General features: G+C 43.7%; 1 protein-coding gene across 4 annotated transcripts in view; it reads left to right on the top strand.

Annotated features, from left to right (window-relative positions):
- Nucleotides 1–18,167, top strand: part of rabgap1l (RAB GTPase activating protein 1-like) — a 444,915-nt gene that overhangs the window by 189,485 nt on the left and 237,263 nt on the right. The window contains exon 1 of one of the 4 annotated variants that reach the window (XM_048538903.2): nucleotides 432–452. The exons of the other annotated variants lie outside the window; for them this stretch is intronic. The gene's annotated coding sequence lies outside the window, so the exon portion shown is untranslated. Of the gene's footprint in view, nucleotides 1–431; nucleotides 453–18,167 lie in introns of those variants that run through there. 4 annotated transcript variants of the gene reach the window in all.

The raw sequence follows: 18,167 nt of genomic DNA, 5'->3' as shown, positions 1-18,167 counted from the left end.
TAAAGAAAAGATTTCACAAAGCTTATCGCATGGTAAATTCCTGTGCTTAGCAGTCAGGAAGGAAATGTGATGTAGGAATCAAAAGCACTGGGTAGGATGCATTAAGGGTCGGATACTTTCAGATTTAAAGATTGCAAACATCGATTCCAAAAAGAATCAATTTGTTTGCATACATTGTGTAATATTTTAAACTTTTGATCTATCCAGGTCAATCGATTCACTTAGAAAGTCAACTAAAATTGCAAGATGCAAGCACAGAAGGAGTTACATTGCAGGAAGTTTGAATCCTGACATGCTGCAAGTTTCTCAGCGCTCTGAGCCAGCACTTGGATTATCATCACTCAGCAAGGCTGTGTTTTTGTTACTTTGGCAGTTTTATTGCTGGCATTCATCTCTCCCAAGAGGAAGAGGAGTACACCATTCTGTTAGAAGCTCTACTGCATCCTTGCTCTGTAAGTTATGAAGGCAGGCGGGAATAATAATGAGCATGATATAAACACCAAATAATATACTCACAAAGGGGTGTTTATTGGATTTACAGCAGTGTTTTGCGGTTTATCTTATTCTATAGCACAGGTGTGTTGCAATGTTCATTTCATCTTTCAACTGTAGTTTGACAAGAATCTGATTGCTTTCTGGTTTGCTCAGGTGAGCTGAATTTTCGAATTGATTGTCTTTTTAAATAAACTACCCTCCAAACCAAGATTTAGATCATGTAAAAGATAAAAGAGTTACTTGTTATTTTAATTAGCCAGAGGCTGTTGTACTGGAGCTCTGAGTGGCAGGTTATGCTGCTATAAGCAGTGGTTGAGGCTGGTTCAGGCATATACTTTTGCTTGACTGCTGTAAGGATTTAGAGAGAAGCTTGTGAAATATATCCCTTCAGAAATGTGACAAAAAGAAAGACTCACATTAAGTTCTCAATCTCAAGGCATCCAAAAGTGCATTACAGTCTTTGAACTACTTTTGAAGTATGGTCAACCGTGCAATGTGGGGATGATGGTAGCCATGATAATGACCAGGAATAAAAAAAAGCTGCGAATCCTTAGTTGGCCGGGCAGCATCTGTGGAGAGGAGCAGAAGTAATGTTTCAGCTTGATGACATTGCAATAGATCCTAGACACACTTTGCAAATGACACTAAGATTGGTGGACTAGCAGATAGTGATAGGGACTGTCGGCGAATGCAGCAGAATTTAGATAGATTGGAGAGTTGGGTGAAGAAATGGCAGAAGGAAATCAATCCGGGCAAATGCAAGGTGATGTATTTTTGAAGATCCAATTCAAGAACGAACTTTATGGCAAATGGAAAAGCCCTGGGGAAAATTTTTGTACTGAGAGATCTGGGTGTTCAGGCCCATTGTACCCTGAAGGTGGCAATGCAAGTCAATAGAGTGGTCGAGAAGGCATATGGCATACTTTCATTCAACGGACGGGGTATTGAGTACAAGAGTTGGCAGGTCATGTTACAGCTGTATAGGACTTTGGTTCGACCACATTTGGAATACTGCATGCAGTTCTAGTCACCACATTACCAAAAGGATGTGGATGCTTTGGAGAGGGTGCATAGGAGGTTGACCAGGATGTTTCCTGATATGGAGGGTGCTAGCTATGAAGAGAAGTTGAGTAGATTAGCATTACTTAGATTAGAAAGACGGTGGTTGAGGGGAGACCTGATTGAGGTCTACAAATCATGAGAGGTATAGACAGGGTGGATAGCAAGAAGCTTTTTCTCAGAGTGGGGGACTCAATTACTAGAGATCAGGATTTCAAGATGAGAGGGGAAATGTTTAAGGCAGATATGCATGTAAAGTTCTTTACACAGAGGGTGGTGGGTGCCTGGAACACATTGCCAGCGGAGGTGGTGGAGGCGGGCACGATAGCACTATTTAAGATGTATCTAGTCAGATACATGAATGAGCAGGGAACAGAGGGATACAGATCCTTGGAAAATAGATGACAGGTTTAGATAGAGGATCTGGATCGGCTTAGGCTTGGAGGGCTGAAGGGCCTGTTGATGCTGTAAATTTCTTTGTTCTTTGTTCTAGAGTTTGTCAGATTTCCAACATCTACAGTATTTTGCATTTTTGTAGGTAATAACAACCAGGTTGTCTGGTATATCTTGGCACGTTAGTGTATTAAAGTTGAAATAAACCTTTGTAATAGTAACATTGAATTTTTTTTATATCCAACCACCAGACTTCCATTGATGGTGATGATTCTTTCAACCTCGGGACGTCTCAAAATGCTTTTCAGCCAGTGAAGTGTTTTGAACTGTTGTCACTGTTGTGTTGTAGAAATGTGGTAGTCAGTTTGTGCACAAGAAGCTCCCAAAAACGGCAACTTGATGTTGATCAGATAATCTGCTTTTGTGATGTTGATTTAGGAGCACTTGCTAGCCAGTACAGCAGGAAAATCTCCCCTCTTCTGCCACCTGGGGCCTCAGTTTGATATTCCCTCTGAGAGGGCAGCAGTCTTGTAGTGTCAACCTGCATTATGTGTTTAAACCTGTAGAATGGGTTTAAGGTTTTTGAATAGAATTGTAGTTTGGGCTGTGGGTGAGGTTTTTGACTTGCTTGTTGAGCTGGCTTATATTCGTTCAGACATTTTGTTACCATGCTAGGTAACATTGTCAGTGGAACCTCTGATGAAGGCTTCATTGGAGGCCTCACTGATGATATTACCTAGCATGGTGACGAAACATCTGAACGAAAACAAGCCAGTTCGCCAAGCAAGTCAACAACCTCATCTGGAAATAATGGGAACTGCAGATGCTGGAGAATCCAAGATAATAAAGTGTGGGGCTGGATGAACGCAGCAGGCCAAGCAGCATCTTAGGAGCACACAAGCTGACGTTTCGGGCCTAGACCCTTTATCAGAAAAACCTCATCTGGAGAATGAGATTTGAAACTACAACTTTCTGGCCCCGGGGCTGGCGTTTTACCAATGATGGTACAATGGCAACCTTCTGTGTCATAAGATGTGCTATTTATAGAGATCCAAAACTCAGAAAAAGGCCCTTCAGTTCATTGTGCCTACGCTGGTCAAAAACAACCACCTAACTATTCCAATCTCATTTTCCAGCACTTGGTTATCACGTTGTATGTTTTGACATTGCACGGGCACATCTAAATACTTCGATGTTATGAGGGTTTCTCCCTATCCCACCCTTACAGACCAATTTCCAGATTCCCACAATCCTCCGGATGAAAACGGTTTTCTTCACGTTTCCTCTAAACCCCTTGCCTTGAAATCTATATCCCCCGGTCACTGATTCCCTCCATCAAGGGAAAAAGTTTCTTCCTGATTGTCCAATCTATACCCCTCATAATTTTATACATCTCAATCAAGTCTCTTGCCCCACCTTCCCCCCAATCTTCTCTGCTGGAAGGAAAACAACTCCAGTCTGTCCAATCTCTCTCCATAACTGAAACTCTTCAGCCCAGGTAACATCCTGGTAAATCTCCTCTGCATTGTCTCCACTGCCAGCATATTCCCCCTATGATATGGTAACAAGAAGTGCAGACGATACTCCAGCAGTGTGTTGAGATGGGTGGTCAACACTGTGTTGACTGTTCCCTGCTGGAGGCATGCTGTGGAATGGCAGGCATTGTTGCAGAGGGAGATGGTGAGTTGAGAGAGTGCATGAATGCCTGCCCTCTGTTTTCTCTGGGCTCCCCTTAAACAGTAGAACTTTTTATTTCTGCTTGCCACCTCTGATATCTTTCCAAACACTCATCTTCCAGATGTTGGAGTGATCAATGACTCTCTCCCAATGCCAGTCTCTGCCAACTTTATATCTTATTTACCAGAATCCTTGCAGTGGAGGTGTGGATGCTTAGGAGGTCATAGCCCAGTTGACTGTATTAGAGATCTTTGGGTTTTTGGCCAACATCTGTTATTGAATGTGGCTGAGCCAACGCAGACGCTGTTAGTTTAACAACGAGTATAGTGCACTCCAGGAACCCAGAACCAGTAGCCTTATTCTGTCCAGAGGTGCTGAAGATCTGTCTGAGACAGTGAAAATGGAAACCGTTTAGCCTTGTCTCCTGCTGAGCCTACGTTATCCAGATTTCAGCACTGCAGAGGAATGCACTGCAGGGCACAAGCTTGGTCAAAATACAGTGTGGCATCCTCAGTCATGGCGCTGTAGTTTCACACTCTGTTATGCAGCTGAGACAATGAAGCTGCAACTTTGGTAATCCATTTGCTGATTTCAGCACAAAGGCCACTTTGCCGGTGATTGTGGAGTCTCGGTATGTGAAGCTACCAGAAGTGCCCAGGGTCACATTGTCAGTGCTGATACAGTGTGGCAAATCAACATCTGCGACCATGACGTTTGTCGTCTTGGTGTCAGCCTTAAGGTAGGAAAGTGAGTTGTATGGAGGACATAAGAGCCTACAAGCTATATAGATTGGTTCAATGAGTAGACAAAGATCTGACAAATGGAGTACAGTGTGGAAAAGTGTGAAATTCTCTATTTTCGCAGAAAAGATAGGAAAGAAGCTTATTATCCAAATGGTGAAAGGCTGAAGAGCTCTGAGATGCAGAGAGTTCTGGGTGTTTTGTATTATTTATTCACCTGTGGAATACAAGCATCACTGGCTGGCTAACATCAGTTTGTTGCAATCCCTGGTTACACTTGAGAAAGTGGTGATGAGCCGCTGTAGGTTGACCCACAATGCTATTAGGGAGGTAATTCCAGGATTTGAACGAGGGCAGTGAAGGAATGCCGATATATTTCCAAGTCAAAATGGTAAGTGGCTTGGAGGGGAACTTGCAAGGGGTAGAGGTTCCATATATCTACTGGCCATGTCCTTCTCAATGGAGGTGATCATCAGTTTGGAAGGTGCTATCTAAGGATCTTTGGTGAATTTCTGCAGTACACACTGCTGCTACTGAGTGTTGGTGATGGAGGGAATAATCCATCACACTCCTGACTTGTGCCTTATAGATGGTAGACAGGCTTTGGGAACTAGCGAGTTTTGAGAAGATTTGTAGCTCAGGTTGAGGTTCTGGATGTGAGTTTGCTCACTGGGCTTGCCAGCTCAGCAAGCAAACTCACATCCAGGCTTTGGGAAGTCAGGAGGTGAATTATCCAAAGTAGCCTTCCTAGCCTCTGACCTGCTCTTGTAGCCACTGTATTTACATGGCGAGTCTTGTTAAATTTCTGGCTAACAGTAACTCCTAAGTATTTTGATTGTCCCAGTGCGTGAGTTGCAGAAGGTTAATATGCAGATAGGGCAAATAATCAGGAAAGCTATTTGATTGCACCTCAAGGTTATGCTTCAGTTAGACGGGGCATCAGTGAGACTGCATTTGGAGTACTGCATACACTACTGGTCACCTTACTTATGGAAGGACGTTACTTTGTTATAAACAGTTCAGAGATGTTTTATCTGAATTATACCTGGACCGAGGAAAGGCTAGACAGCCAGGCTTGTATCATCTGGGTTTTAAGAGTCAGAAGTGATTTAATTGAAACAATATGGGAACTTGAGGGGACTTGACCAGTTGAAAGGTTGATTCCCCTTGATGGAGAATCTGGAACTAGGGATCATAGGGGTGTCCCTTTAAAACAGCGATGAAGAAACACTTTTTCTGTAAGGGTTGAGTCTTTTTGCAATTTCCTTCCAAAGGCAACATTTTTAAGGCAAATGTAGATATACAGGGATGTAGAGTTGAGGCTAAAATTAGATCAGTTCAGACCTTATGAATTGTTGAGCAGACTGGAAGGGCCGAGTGGCCTATTCTTGATCCTTGTTTGCATGTTTGTATGATGCGCAAACCTAACATTTGACCAGCATGAGTGAGTGAGTTTCTTTCCCGCTGAACGTGTTTGTCGGTATGGGTTGTCAGTATGGAACAACTCTCATATGAGGAGTTCGCCATCCTTTGTCTTCGATCAAGAGTGAGAGAGGTTGAACAGCTTCCCAATGGTTCTGCTATGTGAGCAGGCGCCCTCTAGATGTCCTGAAGGTACATGTTAGCAGCATAGGGAAGAATGTGCCAGAGAGTGCCACAGCAAGACACAATCCCGTTTGACCGCACTGGGAATCTTGAACGCTTTGCTGTTGCTCTCTCATAGCCGCTGTGACTTATCCTCACCATGGGAAGAGCAGGTTACATTCAGCAGTTCAAGCATTCACCAGCAGATTAAGCAGGCAGTCTTCTTGTTAATTTGTTCGTGGGAAGTGGATATCAATGCTGGGCCATCAATTGTTGCCCATCCCTGTATTGCCCTTGAAGTGAGTCACTTACTGGGCCATTTGGGCCATGCTGGTGAGCAGGTCAGAGCCACTCTCACGTTTCCGTGGGTTTCAAGTCAAATGTAAGCTAGACCAGGTGAGGCTGCCCTTTTCCCTAAAGGGTATTAATTAACCAGATATAGTAAACCAGATAACAAGGTATGGAGCTGGAAGAACACAGCAGGCCAGGCAGCATCAGAGGAGTAGGAAGGCTGATATTTCTGAAGAAGGGTCCTGACCTGAAACGTCAGCTTCCCTGCTCCTCTGATGCTGCCTGGCCTGGTGTGTTCCTGCAGCTTCACACTGTTATCTCAGACTCCAGCATCGGCAGCACCTACTATCTCGTAGTAAACCAAGTGTTGTTTTTATAAGAATTGACAATGGTTACATGGTCACCTTTAAAATGGCATCATTTTTAATTCCATATTTATTAATTGAATTCAATTTCACCATTTGCCATGGAGAGATTCAAGCTCATTTCCCAAGAACCATTAAGGTTTCTGGATTACTGCTGTCGTGACATTATGACAATGCTACAGCCAAACACTGTGCTCACTTGGCCAGATACCTTGGTGAAATGACTAATAGACTACATTCTTTTAATCACAGCATTTCTGTTTCAGCTGCTAGTCTGAGAAGATCTTTGTGGATATTGATTTCATTTTTTGATATTCTAGTTTTGCAACCACTCGGATTCAGGATTGACGTGTTTGGTCAGGACCTGCAGCTTCACGAGGGTAACGGGAGTAAATACAGTTCCCTTGATGCTGAGAAAGGAAATACCTCAACAGTTGCTGCAGTCAGAATTGTTGGTAATGTGCTCGCGCTGATCACAAACCTGGGTATTTCCAGTGACAGAGATGTTTCTGCAGATGTTACAGGAATGTTCATTTCCAGTGCTGCTGAGTTCAGGTGGTATAGCATCAGCTGATCTTGCTCTTGACAAGTGGTTCAGTAGTTTTGTTATGCTCCTGTACTGTGGCTTTGATATCCAACGTTAATGACTTTCATATTTACCAAGGTGTCTGGAACTCCGGTTGTGTTCTTCCTGGAGACCCAATCACCCCTCTACCTGATTACTTCAGTCAGTGTTTTTGGTGCACTTCTCTTTTCTTTGCTGAGCTCTGGAGCCCTTCATATGTTACCAGACATTCCCTGTATTGATGTGGCTGGGTATGGAAGATTTGAATTATAAAGAAAGACTGTATAGGCTGGGACTTCTTTCACTGGAGCATAGGCGGTTGAGAGATGACCTGAAAGAAGCTTATAAAATAATGAGGGGTATAGATAGGATTAATGGCAGTTATCTTTTCAGTAGGATGGGGGATTTCAAGACAAGGGGACATATTTTTAAGGTTAGAAGAGCGTGACTTAAAAAGATATGAGGGGCAAATCTTTTACACAGAGGGTGGCTCACGTTTGGAATGAATTTCCTGAGGAAATGGAGGATGTGGGTACAATTACAAAGTTTAAAAGACATTTGGGTAAGTATATGAATAGGAAAAGTTAGGAAGGATGTGGGCCATGAGCAGGCAGGTTGGACTAATTTAATTTGGACTAATGTTCGGCATGGACTGTTTGGACGAAAGAGTCTGTTACCATGCTGTATGACTGTATGTGGATATTGTGGAAAAGTTGTAATCTGTAGCAATTGATAGCCATCTTGCAGTCTACTGGACTTTACTGTGAGGAGCTCTTAGTGCATTCGTAGCTTTCTCAATTGAATCTCTTTCATAATTCGTAAAAGCAGGCTGCTTGACTTCAATCTGGATCCCATCATGGTGATCTTCATCTCGAAACAGTTAGCTTCTTCCACTGCTTCACATATGTTGATGTGGTATCATGGAGTACATTTCATTTTACTTCTGCCTTTGTATGGGAATGTGAGACACAGCACTTGTTTGATCGTGTTGCAGACCTGTTGGCTTTTACCTGGATAGGCATTGTGCCTGCTGTTGATATAAGAAAGGCCATTTCTGCCTGGATTAAAAGAAACCTTTTCTAGAATGTTCGAGGAGTGTTTTTTTCTACCAACATGTTGAGAGACAAACTAGAGAGCAGGCCATTCTCAACTGGGTACTGTGTAATGAGAGGGGATTAGTTAGCAACCTTGTAGTATGAGATCCTTTGGGGAAGAGTGACCATAATATGGTAGAATTTTTCATTAAGATGGAGAGGGACATAGTTAAATCTGACAACAGGGTCCTGAACTTAAAGGAAGCTAACTTTGATGGTATGAGCCATGCAATGGCCAGGATAAACTGGCCAAGGATGCTTAAGGGATTGACAGTGGACAGGCAATGGCAAACATTTAAAGAACACATGGATGAACTTCAACAATTGTACATCCCTATCTTGTGCAAGAGTAAAACAGGGAAGAGTGGCAGATAGTGACAAGTGGAGAACTGCAAAGTTCAGTGCTGGGACCTCAGCTGTTTACAATATGCATTAACGATATGGATGAAGGATTTGGATGCAATATCTCCAAATTTACAGACGACACTAAGCTGGGTGGCAGTGTGTGCTGTGAGGAGGATGCTGAGAGGCTGTGGTGTGTCTTGGACAGACTGGTTGAGTGGGCAAATATTTGGCAAAAACCGAATAATGTGGGTAAATGTGAGGTTTCTACTTTGGTAGCAAAAAACATGAAGGCAGATTATTATCTGGGTGGTGGCAGTTTAGGAAAGTTGAGGTGTGACAAGACCTGGGTGTCATGGTGTAACAGTTGCTGAAGATTGGCATGCAGGTGTAGCAGGCGATGAGGAAAGCTAATGGCATGCTGGCCTTCATAGTGAGAGGATTTGAGTACAGGAGTAGGGGTGACTTGCTGCAGTTATACACTGCCATGGTGAGGCTACACCTTAAGTATTATGTGCAGTTTTAGTATCCTAGTTTGAGGAAGAACATTCTTGCTGTTGAGGGAGTCCAGTGAAGAGTCACCAGACTGGGCTTGTACTCACTGGAATTCGGAAGAATGAGGAGGTCATCTCATAGAAACATATAAAATTCTGATGGGGCTGGACAGGCTAGATTAGGAAGCATGTTCCCGATGTTGGGGAAGTCCAGAACTAGGGGCCTCAGTCTAAGAATAATGGGTGAGCCATTCAGGACTCAGATGAGGAAGAATTTCTTCATTCAGAGAGTCATGAACCTGTGGAATTCTCTCCCACAGAAAGCTGTTGGGGCCATTTCATTAGATATCTTCAAGAGGGAGCTGGACATGGCCCTTGCAGCTAAAGGGATCAAGGGGTAATGGAGTGAAAGCGGGAGTAGGATACTGAAATTGCATGATAAGCCATGATCTTATTGAATGGTGGTGCAGGCCCAAAGGGCTGAATGACCACCTCCTGCACCTATTTTCTCTGTTTCTATGTAAAATTTAAGTGTTGTACCCTAAGGTAATGATTTGTGTCTCAGTCAGCGCCATGGCAGCTGCCTGTGTCGAGAACACTGGTGTATCAAAGATTACCATATGTAATAGTGTTTGGCGTGAAAGTATAATAACTAGTGAAATTGAAGCCAAAAGACAGTCCTTTATCTTGCCTTCCCCTCAATCAGTCTGAATTGATCTCAGAACTTTGTGTGACATAAAAATACATGACTAAAGCAATACCAGAGTAAAATAATCTGAAATACGTACATGTGACTTGATATTGACGTAGAAATGATAACCCATTGACTATAATTAGGTTGCTTCTGTAGTTACCTTCAATAAAAGCTACATGTTTTCACTGAACAAAATTCTACCAATAACTTCTGGCTTTGCTGCCATCATCCCTCAGTTATTATTCACATATGAGTCTGGGGTGAGGCTTAAAGGGATACTAGCTTCTTTGTAAATTATCAGTCTTGTCCATTGTTAATATTTTGTTGACTCTGAAGTGTGTATGCACACAGAGATAGCCTCAAGACTGCCGTTGGGACTTAGTTTTGTTGTGGTTAAACTCAAAATTGACATAGGCCTGAGGCTGTACAGTATTCTGGGTATTCTGGTGTATGTTGGGAGTTGTAGTTTGCTCTCTGGTTTCAGCCGATGGTGGTGGCTTTTGGTCACCCTTGAACTGAATGTACAATCTTCTTTGAAAGAGGCTGACAAAGGGAAATATCAAAGCATTAACCTGGACTTTGCTTATTGGTTATTTCTCTGTGTTTGTGATTTGGATATCCTGCCTTAGTTTTACCTATGCTTCTCAGCTTTCTGTCCTGGGATTCTGTTTTCTTGTGTCCTTTCACTGTTGAAACCAGATATGATCTATATGCCATTTTGCAAGGTTAGGAGGACACAAGGTCAATTTTTCACCTTTTCTTCTCTGTATCCTGTACACATGTCTGGAGCTTGTGGTTTCAATTGACAGTCAACAATCTCATGAGCATCCTAATACTTGATCCACCTAATTGAATACAACTTCATTCAAACTGTTATGACACAGTAGTAGTGCCTACCTTCTGAGCTTGGAGACCCAGGATCAAGTTCCACTCCTCCAGAGTTGTATAATAACGCCTTTTGAGCAGGTTCATTAGATGGCATCTATAATCACTGAGCAACCTTTGCTGACAGACTCTTGATTGTGCCTCATGCTTTCCCACCCATTGACCACAGTGCTGTGTTATTCAGAGTAGTGTCTGGTGTTTTATTTCTGAATAATATGAATTTTTGGGCACTGAGAAAATATTCACTGACCTCAAACAATGTTGTCCATGTGTTACCTTGAATGTAATTTTTGAATAAATTACAATTAATTCCAGAGATAGAACAAACTACAGATGCTGGAGAATCTGAGATAACAAGGTGTAGAGCTGGATGAACACAGCAGGCCAAGCAGCATCAGAGGAGCAGGAAGGCCGCTGTTTTGGGCCTAGATCCTTCTGAAGAAGGGTCTAGGCCCAAAACATCAGCCTTCTTGCTCCTCTGATGCTGCTTGGCCTGCTGTGTTCATCCAGCTCTACAACTAATTCCATATATTTTATTTCTGTCTAAAATATTTCGATTTGGGATGACATTCGAGACTTTCAAAGTCCAAGTAAATTAATGTCTATTAATTGACAGTCTCCACCAGCAAATTCGCTCCCCGCTTCCGCGCCGCCCTCCCCTCCAAACTAGAACTTTGAGCTTCACTGGAATATTGCAGCAAGCCAAGCTTGAAACTTGTTGGGTGGAAGCTTAAATAGCATCCTGGAATATGCTCCATTGGCTGGGCTAATGATTTTCTCTAGAGGTCATTACTTATTGAGAAACAGTGGTCAAAGCCACTGGAGAGCAATGAAGGGAGAAGAAAATGGAATTTGAGATTCTGAGCTTGAGTGGTCAAAGATGAAGATTGTCAGTTGGAACGAGTGAATATGTTGTTCTAGCAGATGAATGAGTTAGAACGGCGGACAACACAATGCACACATCACAAAGAAAAGCTGTTTGGAAATTTTAACGTGCAATTGTTGCTAATTCATTAAAAAAGCTACTCAGCAAAGCATTACTGCTAATATCAGTAAGGATTTTTATGATTATTTTACTCTGGTCTTCCAACTGATCTCTTTTCAGATAGATTTTATAAAGAACTGAATGCACTCAGCACAGTTATTTCTGTACAAGAACAGAAATTTGGACGACTGCAATATTATTTGAACAAGTTGTTAAAAGGGAGTGAAGTATATTTTGTGTCCAGCATTTCAGTGAAGCTATTCAAGTGCTGTGTGATTTTACGGCTTGAAAAATTACATTGAAAAATGAGCATGCTATGTTAAAAGAAATAGCAATTCATCTGAGTGGGCAGCATGCTGTCTTCAGACAGAGCTCTGGACATCTAATAATCTGGCAGACTCATGCACATGTAAGTCAACATTTTTATTGGCCAGGACTTCCCCAAAATTTGGTACAATTTGGTAAATGTGCCAGTTTGTGGGAAAACCACAAGATGTAATCAGATTGGCTCCTCTAATTCCCTGATAACAAAGTGTGGAACTGGATGAACACAGCAGGCCAAGCAGCATCTCAGGAGCACAAAAGCTGATGTTTCGGGCCTAGACCCTTCTTCAGAGAGGGGGATGGGGAGAGGGTTCTGAAATAAATAGGGAGAGAGGGGGAGGCGGACCAAAGATGGATAGAGGAGAAGATAGGTGGAGCAGAGAGTATAGGTGGGGAGGACGGACAGGTCAAGGAGGCGGGATGAGGTTGGTAGGTGGGAAATGGAGGTGCGGCTTGAGGTGGGAGGAGGGGAGGAGAGGAAGAACAGGCTAGGGAGGCGGGGTCGAGCTGGGCTGGTTTTGTGATGCACTGAGGGGAGGGGACGAGCTGGGCTGGTTTTAAGATGCACTGGAGGAGGCGGAGATTTTGAAGCTTGTGAAGTCCACATTGCTACCATTGGGCTGCAGGGTTCCCAAGCGGAATGTGAGTTGCTGTTCCTGCAACTTTCAGGTGGCATGATTGTGGCACTGCAAGAGGCCCATGATGGACATGTCATCTAAGGAATGGGAGGGGGAGTTAAAATGGTTCACGACTGGGAGGTGCAGTTGTTTATTGTGAACAGAGCGGAGGTGTTCTGCAAAGTGATCCCCAAGCCTCCACTTGGTTTCCCCAATGTAGAGGAAGCCACACCGGGTACAGTGGATACAATATACTACATTGGCAGATGTGCAGGTGAACATCTGCTTAATATGGAAAGTCATCTTGGGGCCTGGGACGGGGGGTGAGGGAGGAGGTGTGGGGGCAAGTGTAGCACTTCCTGCGGTTGCAGGGGAAGGTGCCGGGTGTGGTGCAGAAGAGGAGACTGTTCCACGTAACCTACAAAGAGGCAGTCATAGTTTGGGCTCATGTGGGTACCCATGCCCACCCGCTTTGTCTGTAGGAACTGGGAGGAATCGAAAGAGAAATTGTTGAGGTCGAGAACGAGTTTGGATAGGCAGATGAGGGTATTGTTGGAAGGGGACTGGTCGGGCCTTGAGGCCATTTGCATGAGGAATGCAGGTGTGTAGGGACTGGACGTCCATGGTGAAAATGAGATGTTGGGGTCCAGGGAATTGGAAGTTCTGGAGAAGGTGGAGGGCGTGGGTGGTGTCACGGACGGAGGTGGGGAGTTCCTGGACCAAGGGGGAGAAAATGGAGTCCAGATAGATGGAGATGAGTTTGGTTCTACTGCCCGCTTCTATCTCCTTCCCAAAATCCACAAACCCGCCTGCTTTGGCCAACCTGTTGTCTCTGCCTGCTCCTGCCCCACTGAACTCATCTCCACCTATCTGGACTCCATAGGACTCTCAAAATGGGTATACTAGTTTTATATTATTTAAGTTAGTTTATCGACATAAGGAACCTCAAACTGATCAAAGAAACATCTTTAGAGCTGGGGGGTGGTTTATCTATGCTAGATGACATATCCATGTTTTGGGAAGAGCATACAGGATTCTCCAAAATAGCGCAAGGACACCTTAGAGCATTACACACAATCAAGAAATAACAGGTTGACAAGTATGGCCAAATACCAAATATTTCAGCTGGGGATAAGGTATTAATGTAAGTGCCTTTACAAGGTGAACCATTGAAAGTGCAGCTTACCGGCCCATACAGGGTAGTTAAAACATCTAAAGTGTTTGGACTTTAGCCAAGTTACTACTGGACTAGTCAGATCCCAGGCAGCAACCTAGCTGAATAGATCATAATTTTATTTAGAGATAATGGGAACTGCAGATGCTGGAGATTCCAAGATAATAAAATGTGAGGCTGGATGAACACAGCAGGCCAAGCAGCATCTCAGGAGCACAAAAGCTGACGTTTCGGGCCTAGACCCTTCATCAGAGAGGGGGATGGGGGGAGGGAACTGGAATAAATAGGGAGAGAGGGGGAGGCGGACCGAAGATGGAGAGTAAAGAAGATAGGTGGAGAGAGTGTAGGTGGGGAGGTAGGGAGGGGATAGGTCAGTCCAGGGAAGACGGACAGGTCAAGGAGGTGGGATGAGGTTAGTAGGTAGCTGGGGGTGCGGCTTGGGGTGGGAGGAAGGGATGGGTGAGAGGAAGAACCGGTTAGGGAGGCAGAGACAGGTTGGACTGGTTTTGGGATGCAGTGGGTGGGGGGGAAAAGCTGGGCTGGTTGTGTGGTGCAGTGGGGGGAGGGGATGAACTGGGCTGGTTTAGGGATGCAGTAGGGGAAGGGGAGATTTTGAAACTGGTGAAGTCCACATTGATACCATATGGCTGCAGGGTTCCCAGGCGGAATATGAGTTGCTGTGAATGTGGTATACTGCATCCACTGTACCCGGTGCGGCTTCTTCTACATTGGGGAAACCAAGCGGAGGCTTGGGGACCGCTTTGCAGAACACCTCCGCTCAGTTCGCAACAAACAACTGCACCTCCCAGTCGCAAACCATTTCCACTCCCCCTCCCATTCTCTTGATGACATGTCCATCATGGGCCTCCTGCACTGCCACAATGATGCCACCCGAAGGTTGCAGGAACAGCAACTCATATTCCGCCTGGGAACCCTGCAGCCATATGGTATCAATGTGGACTTCACCAGTTTCAAAATCTCCCCTTCCCCCACTGCATCCCTAAACCAGCCCAGTTCATCCCCTCCCCCCACTGCACCACACAACCAGCCCAGCTCTTCCCCCCCCACCCACTGCATCCCAAAACCAGTCCAACCTGTCTCTGCCTCCCTAACCGGTTCTTCCTCTCACCCATCCCTTCCTCCCACCCCAAGCCGCACCCCCAGCTACCTACTAACCTCATCCCACCTCCTTGACCTGTCCGTCTTCCCTGGACTGACCTATCCCCTCCCTACCTCCCCACCTACACCCTCTCCACCTATCTTCTTTACTCTCCATCTTCGGTCCGCCTCCCCCTCTCTCCCTATTTATTCCAGTTCCCTCCCCCCATCCCCCTCTCTGATGAAGGGTCTAGGCCCGAAACGTCAGCTTTTGTGCTCCTGAGATGCTGCTTGGCCTGCTGTGTTCATCCAGCCTCACATTTTATAATTTTATTTACTTTGGTTTTAGTGAAGTCGTGTCTCACCTAACATAAGCTTGCGATGCTGGAGATCTTGTTTTAGCAATAAAATGACAGTTTATTAACAAAAGAAGTGAAGATAAAAATAGAATAACCTAAACTATTTATAAGTTCAAAGATTTTTTAAACACACTGTAGAAGCATAATCCCATTGATCCCAAAATACCTCTTTATAAATTGAAAAGAAACAAAGCAGTTTTTGTGCGGTCACCATAACACAACTTGTAAAGAACACACATTACAGACCCCATATCTAACAAAAGTAAATTATTTGATTGAGACCCTAGATCATGCGAAAACATTTCTGCTGTTATCACATAAATGTGTCGAAGCAATAGTGAAGAGGAAGAAAGGCAAGTACTGGTATATCAGGTAGTAAGGACAATAGATAACAAAAGAGACTGTAAGGATGAGGCAGGAGGAGGCTGAGACAGTTACCAAACTGAACGCCTATTATCCATTTTTCTCATAACTGACTATTTGGGAGGTTAGATACTATGCTTTCATCTTTAGGGGCAGAAGAGCAAAAAGAAGTAATAAGGTTACTTGCGAAGTCTAAAGGATTCTGCAGGAACAAAACAGGATTTACAAGCTTAACCCTAAATTAGACCACAAGAAGTCGATCATTTGGTCCGCTGAGTCTGTTCCATATTTGGTGATATTATGGCTGATCTGATAATCCTCAATTTCACTTTCCTGCCTTTTCCTCATAACCTTTGATTCCCATAATGGTCAGAAATCTGTCCATCGCAGCGTTGAATGTACTTCACAAAGCAGTCTGTACAGCCCTCTGTGATAAAGAATTCCACAGACTGACTACTCTCTGAGAGAAGGAAAAAAAAACCTCATCACTATTTTAAATAGGAAACGCCTTACTCTGAGATGATACCCTCTGGTCCTGGACACTCCCACAAGCAGAAACCACGTTTCAGCAACGTTAAGTCCCCTAAGAATCCATATGTTTCAATAAAGTCTTGCCTAATTCTTCTAAACTCCGATAAGTATAAGCCCAAGCAAGTGAACCTTTCCTCACAAGAAAATCCCTCCAAACCTGGTAGCAGCCGCTGAACCTTCTCTGTTCTGCCTCCAATGCCAGTATATCTTTCTTGAGATTAGGGGGCCGAGACTATTCACAGAATTCTAGCTATGGTCTAATTAGTACCTTCTATAGTTTTAGCTCGATCTCCCTGTTTTTCCATTCCCTTCAAAATAAAGATGAGAAATATTTTGCTGTTTTAATGGCATGAACTTCTGCAGAGAGAAAAATCTATTTTGTTTTACTTGTATCTTTGCAGTGTGCATGATTTGGATTATTTAGAATGATAGGTATTTATATTTCTGTATTACTGACATATTAATAACCACTGCAACATCAGTGAGTATACGTCGCTTTAATAATAAACCAATACTTTTGGATTTATTGAAGAAACCTAGTTGATAGCTGTTTATCATTTAAACTTGATATAGTTAAGATATAATTAATTGGCCATCTTAACAACTGGGAAGTACATTTTTATTTCGTAGTGATCTGCGGAGCAGTGGGACCAGAACAAGAATGCACTCCTCTAGTCTTCAATGTAACAAATACTGAGGTTTTCACTCTTCAGAATGCAAACTTTATAAAACAGTTTTAAATTCAGCTCAAAATATGTTGCAATCCTCATGAAAAGGACAAATGACAAAAAAATAGTCTGAACAACATGTTGCAAAACGCAGTCAGAATTTTGTACAGTTCGTAAGTACTGTTTAAGAGGGAGCAGGTCATGTCTCACAAGTTCATGGGAACATATTAGGAGGAGCAGAATGGATCACTCATCAAGTTAATGGTGTCCAGCCGCAGCTTATTATTGCAGAAGAAACAATTTTCTTGTGAGGACGTGGTTCCATCTTGACACTGAGAACATACTCCATTGTGTGTATGTCTACGACCTTGTTAAAAGGGATGAACTTAGAACATATCTAGCTGCTTAAAGTTGGGTGTCGATGGAGTGCTGTGGTTCCTCAAATAATCTAAGCATCTCCACTTGATTTCCAGTGGCATTACCATTAATTAATGCCTGTGATTAACATCCTGGATGTGACGATTGTCCAGAAACTGAACTGGGCTAGTTATATGAATACTGTGACTTCGAGAGCACATCAGTGGGTGGGGATTCTATGGTCAGTAACTTAACTCCTGATTCGCCAAAACCTAATGTTTACACAAGTCAGGAGTGTGACAGAAAACTGCCCTAATGAGTGAAGTTCCAGCAACAGACAGCTTAGGGCCGTGCAAAATGAAGCAGTCTACCATCCACCACCTTAAACATTCACTCCCTTGATGACTGGCATACAGTGGCAGCAGTGCTTTGCAGCAATGCACTAGTGCTCTAAAGCTACAACTTTTGCCACCTAGAAGGTCTAAGTCAGCAGATACATAGGCGCACCATTGCCTGTGCCCTCCCTCCTGATGTGCACTGACTTGCAACCATATCGGTATTTGTTCACTGTTACTGGGTCAAAATCCTGGAACTCCCGCACTAACAGCATTGTGGGTGTTCCTTTGTGACATGAACTGCACCAGTTCAGGAAAACAACTCACTGTCACTTGCTTCAGGGCAACCTGAGATGGCAATAAATGCTGGTCCTGCCAATGACACCTCATCCTAAGACCAAAGAAAAGCGTTGTGGGTAGATTGAAGACACTGGGGACATTGTCCTTTAAGAGGACATCTGATATGGAAATTTGAAAGCATGAGGGGTCCAGATTGAGTATAAAGGGAGAAAGGTCCTGTTAGCAGATGGACTATGAAACAGAGGACACTGATTTACAGTCATCACAATAGTACATCACGGTGGCTCAGTGGATAGCACTGCTTCCTCACTGCCCCACGGACCTGGGTTTGATTCCACCCTCGGGCCACTGTCTCTATGTGGAGTTTGCATGTTCTCC

Source organism: Stegostoma tigrinum, chromosome 8 (assembly GCF_030684315.1).
Source record: "Stegostoma tigrinum isolate sSteTig4 chromosome 8, sSteTig4.hap1, whole genome shotgun sequence".
Classification (NCBI taxonomy): domain Eukaryota; kingdom Metazoa; phylum Chordata; class Chondrichthyes; order Orectolobiformes; family Stegostomatidae; genus Stegostoma; species Stegostoma tigrinum.
Note: the sequence above shows the minus strand (reverse complement) of the source record. Positions and strands in the feature narration are given on the sequence as shown.